This window comes from Octodon degus, unplaced genomic scaffold (genome assembly GCF_000260255.1).
Source record: "Octodon degus isolate 3935 unplaced genomic scaffold, OctDeg1.0 scaffold00349, whole genome shotgun sequence".
NCBI classification, from domain to species: Eukaryota; Metazoa; Chordata; class Mammalia; order Rodentia; family Octodontidae; genus Octodon; species Octodon degus.
The window spans coordinates 1,054,574-1,060,521 of NW_004524925.1; the positions used below are offsets into that span (position 1 = coordinate 1,054,574).

General features: G+C 39.0%; 1 pseudogene; it reads right to left on the minus strand.

The window, feature by feature from the left end:
* Positions 1-206: 206 nt before the first annotated feature.
* On the minus strand, positions 207-2,153 carry LOC101581913 (annotated as a pseudogene).
* Between the last annotated feature and the right edge of the window lie 3,795 nt (positions 2,154-5,948).

The following is a 5,948-nucleotide window of genomic DNA, read 5'->3' on the forward strand; positions in this document are numbered from 1 at the left end:
TATCTTTAAAAGAAGGGGGGAAAAAGCACACTACCATTTAACTTGTTTTAATGTTTCTTCACAAATGGTGAAAAATGCTAAAGTACAGACAAGGAATAATCATAGTGTTGTGGCCAACATTATGAATATGGAATCATAAATTTAAAACATTTTCTGGTTTAAAAAATAAATCCTGTAGTCAGTGCAGCTCTTCGGGGTCTCTGCATCTAGTAGGGTCAGTCTCTGTGCTCCTGACAGTGCTCACTTTTATCCATTTTTGCAGGTCCTCCACGTCCACCTTTTCTCCCCATTTGTTTCATCAAAGGTCCAGGAAAATCCCTGGACCACCTCGTCTTTCTCCACCAAAGCCACCTCGGTCCATGCCATGGCCACCATGGAAACCACCTCTATCTCCTCCACAGTCACCTCTGAACATTCAACCAGGACCACCGCAGTCCATGAGGTCACCTCTTTCTCCCCACATGCCACCAGGGCCACCTCTGCCATGATCACCACCTGAGTAACAGGAGGAAGCCTTCAGGTTTTGGGGCTTTACAGTGGTTGCATGCTGTTCTCCAGGCAAAGTTCTGGTTTCCACAAATGGATTGGGACATTGCCAATCTCCAGTTTGATGTAGGACATTTCCTCCTCCAGAGGGGTTTCCACAAGAATCCTGGGGGCCTCTTGGAGGGAAGCCTCCTCTGTCACCTCCACAACTTCTCATGTGACTCATGGGTCCCCCAGGACCTCCTGAGTGACCTGAACCTCCACGGAGCAGTGGTGGCATTCCTCCGCCCTCATGAAGCAGCATGCCACCTTGCATGACATTCGCTGGAGGCTTCTTCTGAGCAAGGGAGATTTTAAGTTTGCTTCCTTGAAAATCTTTCCCATCAAAACACTCCACAGCAGCTTTGGAAGTCGGTGGATCTTCATACGACACCATGGCATCACTCTTGGGCTCTCCTGTTTCATTGTCCAAGTAGATATGGATCATGGTTGGCCTAGTTCTCTTGTTAAGCTTAACAACCCCACAATTGCTTAGAGAAGTCTACCAGATCATCAAGTGTCACATTGTCATTTAGTCCTTGTATGTAAATTGCACTATTGTTAGTCTTCATCAGGATCTATGGGAAGGCCTAGTTCAAGATCTGGTCCTTCATCCACAGATCTACAAGATTACTGAAGCCACCTCACGCTCCAGTGCCCATTCCACCCTCCTTCCCGCCTACCTCTGTTCATTCCTCCACAATCAAATCCCCCATTTCCCCTGCCCCCAGTATCAGGACCACTCACACTCCAGTTTACTCCTGGTCAGGAAAATCCTCTAGATGCCTTCCTGCCCATAAATACCCATGCTACTGGGGTGGTCCTGTCGGAATGAACTCTGCTGTCCATAGCTGCTGCTCTGTTGGCTATATTGACTTGGAGCCTGACTATAAGATCCAGTTTTGGGGGCAATGACTAGTGGGAGGCCGCTGCCCACAGCTGCTTTGTGGAATATAGCTACTCTGATGTCCATAGCTTCTCAGCTGCCCATAAGTGTTCTGCTGAGAGTAACTGCTCTGATTATAACTAGTCAGCTGCATAGAATAGCTGGTAAGAGGATAGGCTGGAGGTGTGGTGACTGGCTGCATTGGGCAACTTCTAGGTACCAGGAAATAACTGTAGTTACTCTGTCCCTAGCCTCGGCTGTGCTGGTTATAACCTCCAGTGCTAGATTGAGGTTGATTAGTCTCAGTGGGCTTGTTACCATCCTGTGGTCTTGCAGGTGCAGTAGCTGCTGGCTGCTGCCCATACGCTGGATAAGCAGACTGAGTACCATATGTAGCCTAAGCTGCATAAGAAGCCTAGGTGGTGATGACTGTGGCAGTTGTGGTATCATAAGGCCCAGTGCCATACCCCTGCACAGGTTGGCTATACCTCTGGGGGGCAGCTGGAGTAGCCTAACCAGTGGGAGGCTGTCCATAGGAAGTTGCATATGCAGTCTGTCCATAGGTGGCTGTGGTCTGAGCTTGGGTAGAGTTGACATCAGTAGGTTGTTCATAGGCTCCATAGCTTTGTTGCCCATATGCCTGGGTGGTCTGTGTATATTCTTGAGTTGGCTGGGCTATGTAAGCACTGTAGCCCTGCTGGGCTGCAGCTTGGCTGTCGGTACTATAACCCATGGATGTCATTTTCTCTCCTTCCTCCTCATTCTCTCAACATCTGTCACCAAAATATCACATTTTAAATGTCTATTCCTCAGTTTATGGGCATTTGTGCTATTTCCAAGAATTAGCAATGATAATTTGTGCTGCTGAAAACATAGGAGTACATATGCTACTTTGGCATGTTTTCAGATCTTCTGGAAAATATATATTTAAACTTGTATCTGATTTATTCTTCTTAAGATTATTATCTGAAGATGCATCCATATACCTAGAAATGTTTCAAGTTTGTCCTTCTTTATAGAAGACTACTACTTCACTGTATATAACTACTACATTTTCTTTATCCATTCATTTGTTGTTGAGCATATGGCTGTTTCCTAGATTTAATTAGTATAAATTTGCTACAAATATATATATATATATATATATATATATATATCTGCACTATGAAACTTATGTCTTTCAGGAAAATATTAGAAGGGAAATAACTAGGCCAAATGGAATCTCTGGGTTTAGTTTTCTGATGAATCGCCATACTTATATCCATAGTGGCTGTACCACTTACATTCATACCAAGAGTAAAGAAGGGCTCCTTTTCCTGCAGCTTCACCAGTAGTACATTCTATTGGTTGATTTAGTAACAGTCATTCTATTTGGTGTGATATGAGATCTGAGTGCTGTTTTAATCTGTGTTTCTTAAAAGCTGTTCTCTGAAATCTGTAATTTTGCCATCTATCTGGGCTAGCAGTGTCTGTGAAAGAGAGTAAACCTGCACCCCATGATCTGTGCTTATGAGCAAATAGTGAGTATATGCTCTGCATTTCCTCCATTTTCTCTGGTACAGCAGAGCTTGCAAGAGGAGTATGAGTCTGTGCTCTGTGCTTCCTTCCTTCTCAGAGACAGGAGGGTCTTTGAGAGGATCATAAGAACACACACCTTGTCAACTAGGCCAATCAGAACTCCAAGACCTAAAACCCAGGACAGCAGCCAGACTCAAGGGCACAAGCATAGGCACAGGCACACACACGCCTTTGGAGGGCAGAGTAATTAGAAAGACCAGCAACTTGGAATCCCTCACTAGCACACTGTAACAGAGAGATAGATCAACTAGGCAAAAATCTTCAAAAAAGATAATAGAACTGAACCAAACCTGAGAACAAATGGAAGTAGCAGATGTTTTCATACTGTTCCACCAAACATCATCAGAATTCTCCCAAGCTGTACACATGGATGATTCTCTAAAGTAAACCCTAAAATAGCCCACAGAACATGCGTAAGTGCAAAAGAATTTAAGTTATTCCATGCATATTATCTGATCATAGTGCAATGAAATTGAAAATTAATGACAAAAGAAACTAAAGAAAATCCACAAACATATGGAAATTAAATAATACCCTCCTAAACAATCAACTGGTCACAGATGAAATAAAGGAAGAAATTGAAGAATATCTACAACTAGGTGAGCATGCACATACAACATTCCAGAAGTTATAGGATAAAAGGAAAGCAGTATTAAGAGGGAAATTTATATCAGTGAATTCTCAAATCAGAAAAAGGGAACAAGCACAAATAAACAAGCTAATATTATAACTCAAGTTTCTAGAAAAAAAAGAGCAAGACAAACCCAAAACCCATAAAAGGGAAGAAATTATAAAGATCAGAGCAGAAATCAACAAAATGGAAACCAGGAAAACAATACGAACCATTAATGGACTGAAGAGTTGTTTCTTTGAAAAAATAAAATAAAATTTCTAAACCATTATCCCACCTTTTCAACAAAGGAAAGAAAATATTAAGTTCACACATTGAGGAGTGACAATGGGGTAGTCATTACATATCCTATGGAAATTCAGAAGACCATAAATACCTACTTTGAAAATCTTTACTCTCATAGGATTGAAAATAGAAGAAATGGACAGATTTCTAAATACACATGCACAACCAAAGCTAAATCTAGAAAATAAAAAAATTTCAGTGACTCAATATCAGTTAACAAGATTCAAATTATAAATAAAAACTTAACAAAAAAGAAAAGCCCTGGTTGTGATGCATTCACTGCTGAATTCTACAAAATTTTAGAGAATAACTAATGCCAATACTCTGCAAACTCTTTAGCAAAATTGAAAGGGAAACAATACTCTCTAAACCATTCCTGGAGGCAAGTATTATCCTGATATAAAAACCAGAAAAAGACATAAACAAAGAAACAAAAACTAGAGGCCAATCTCCCTAATAAACATGATGCAAAAATCACAAATAAGATACAACAGATGAATCAAGATTATAATTATTGAAGAGATAATCAATAATATTACAATCCATAAATATAATTCAACAGTTAATAAAGAAAATTATACACCATGACCAGGTAGGATGTAGCCCTAGATTACCGGGATGGTATGTTGTAGTCAGATAAATAAATGTGATACACCATACCAACATTGCAAAGAAAAAAAAAAAGAAAGAAAAATCACATTATCATCCCAATGGCTGCAGGAAAATCTTTTGGTAAAGTTTCACACTCATTCATAAGAAAAATTCTACATCACCACTAGGAAGAATGTATGCAATGTGTTAATTATTGAAACTGTCCTACCAATTTGATTTGAAACTGTCTCATTGCTATTTGTTTCTCAATAAAATTATGGGGAAAAAAAGAAAAATTCTACATCAAATTTTAATAGATGGTCTGTATCTCAATCTCATAAAAGCCATCTATCACAAAACAACAGCCAACATCATACTAAAGGAAAACAAACTGAAAGATTTCACTCTAAAATTAGGAACAACACAAGGTTGTCCACCGTCTCCAATCCTTTTCATCATAGTTCTGGAAACATTAGCCAGAGCAGTGAGAAAAGAGAGAGATAAAAGAAATACGTATAGGTTAGGAAGAAATTAAATTTTCACTGTTTTCAGATGACGTGATATTCTACACAGAAGAATGAAAAAATCCACCAAAAAATTCCTAGAGTTAATAATCAAATTCAGTTGTATCGCTGGATACAAAATCAATACTCAAAAGTAAATAGGATTCTTGTACACAAACAACTAACTTATTGAGAGAAATATTAGGGAAACTGCACATATTACAATAGCAAAAACTGAAGTATTAGAACTCAATCTAACAAAAAAAGTAGATTTATATATTGAAATATACAGGACAGTTTAAATAGAGGTTTGAAGAGCATATCAGAAAAGGCAAAAATATTCCTTGTTACTGGATAGAATGAATTAACATAGTGAAAATAGCCATATTCCCTAAATTGTTATTTCCTGCAATCCTGATCCAAATGCCATTAGCACACTTCACAGAGGTAGAGAAAACATTACTAAAATTTGGAACCAGAAGAGACCTAGAATAGCAAAGATAACGCTGGGCAACAAAGGCAAGTTATGAGGCATCACAATCCCTGACTTGAAATTATACTACAAAGCTACTATGATAAAATAAGCATGGTTCTGGAAAAAATAGAGGACCAGTGAAACAGATAACAAGATGCAGATACAGCTACACACACATTCAATTGCCTTATCTTTGACAAAGAGACCAAACATGTTCACTAGAGGAAAGATAGCCTCTTTAATAAGTGCTACTAGAACAAATGGCTCTCTACATGCCAAAGAACAAAATTGGACCCTTGTCTATCACCATGTACTAGACAGAAGTCAAAATGAGCCAAAAAATCTGAATATGAAAACAGAAACACTAAATCATCTGGAAGATAAAATAGGTAGAAATCTTGAAGATATACAAGTAAGCAAAGATTTCACGAAGAAAATCCAAACTACATGGGAAACACTTCAAGGAATCAACAA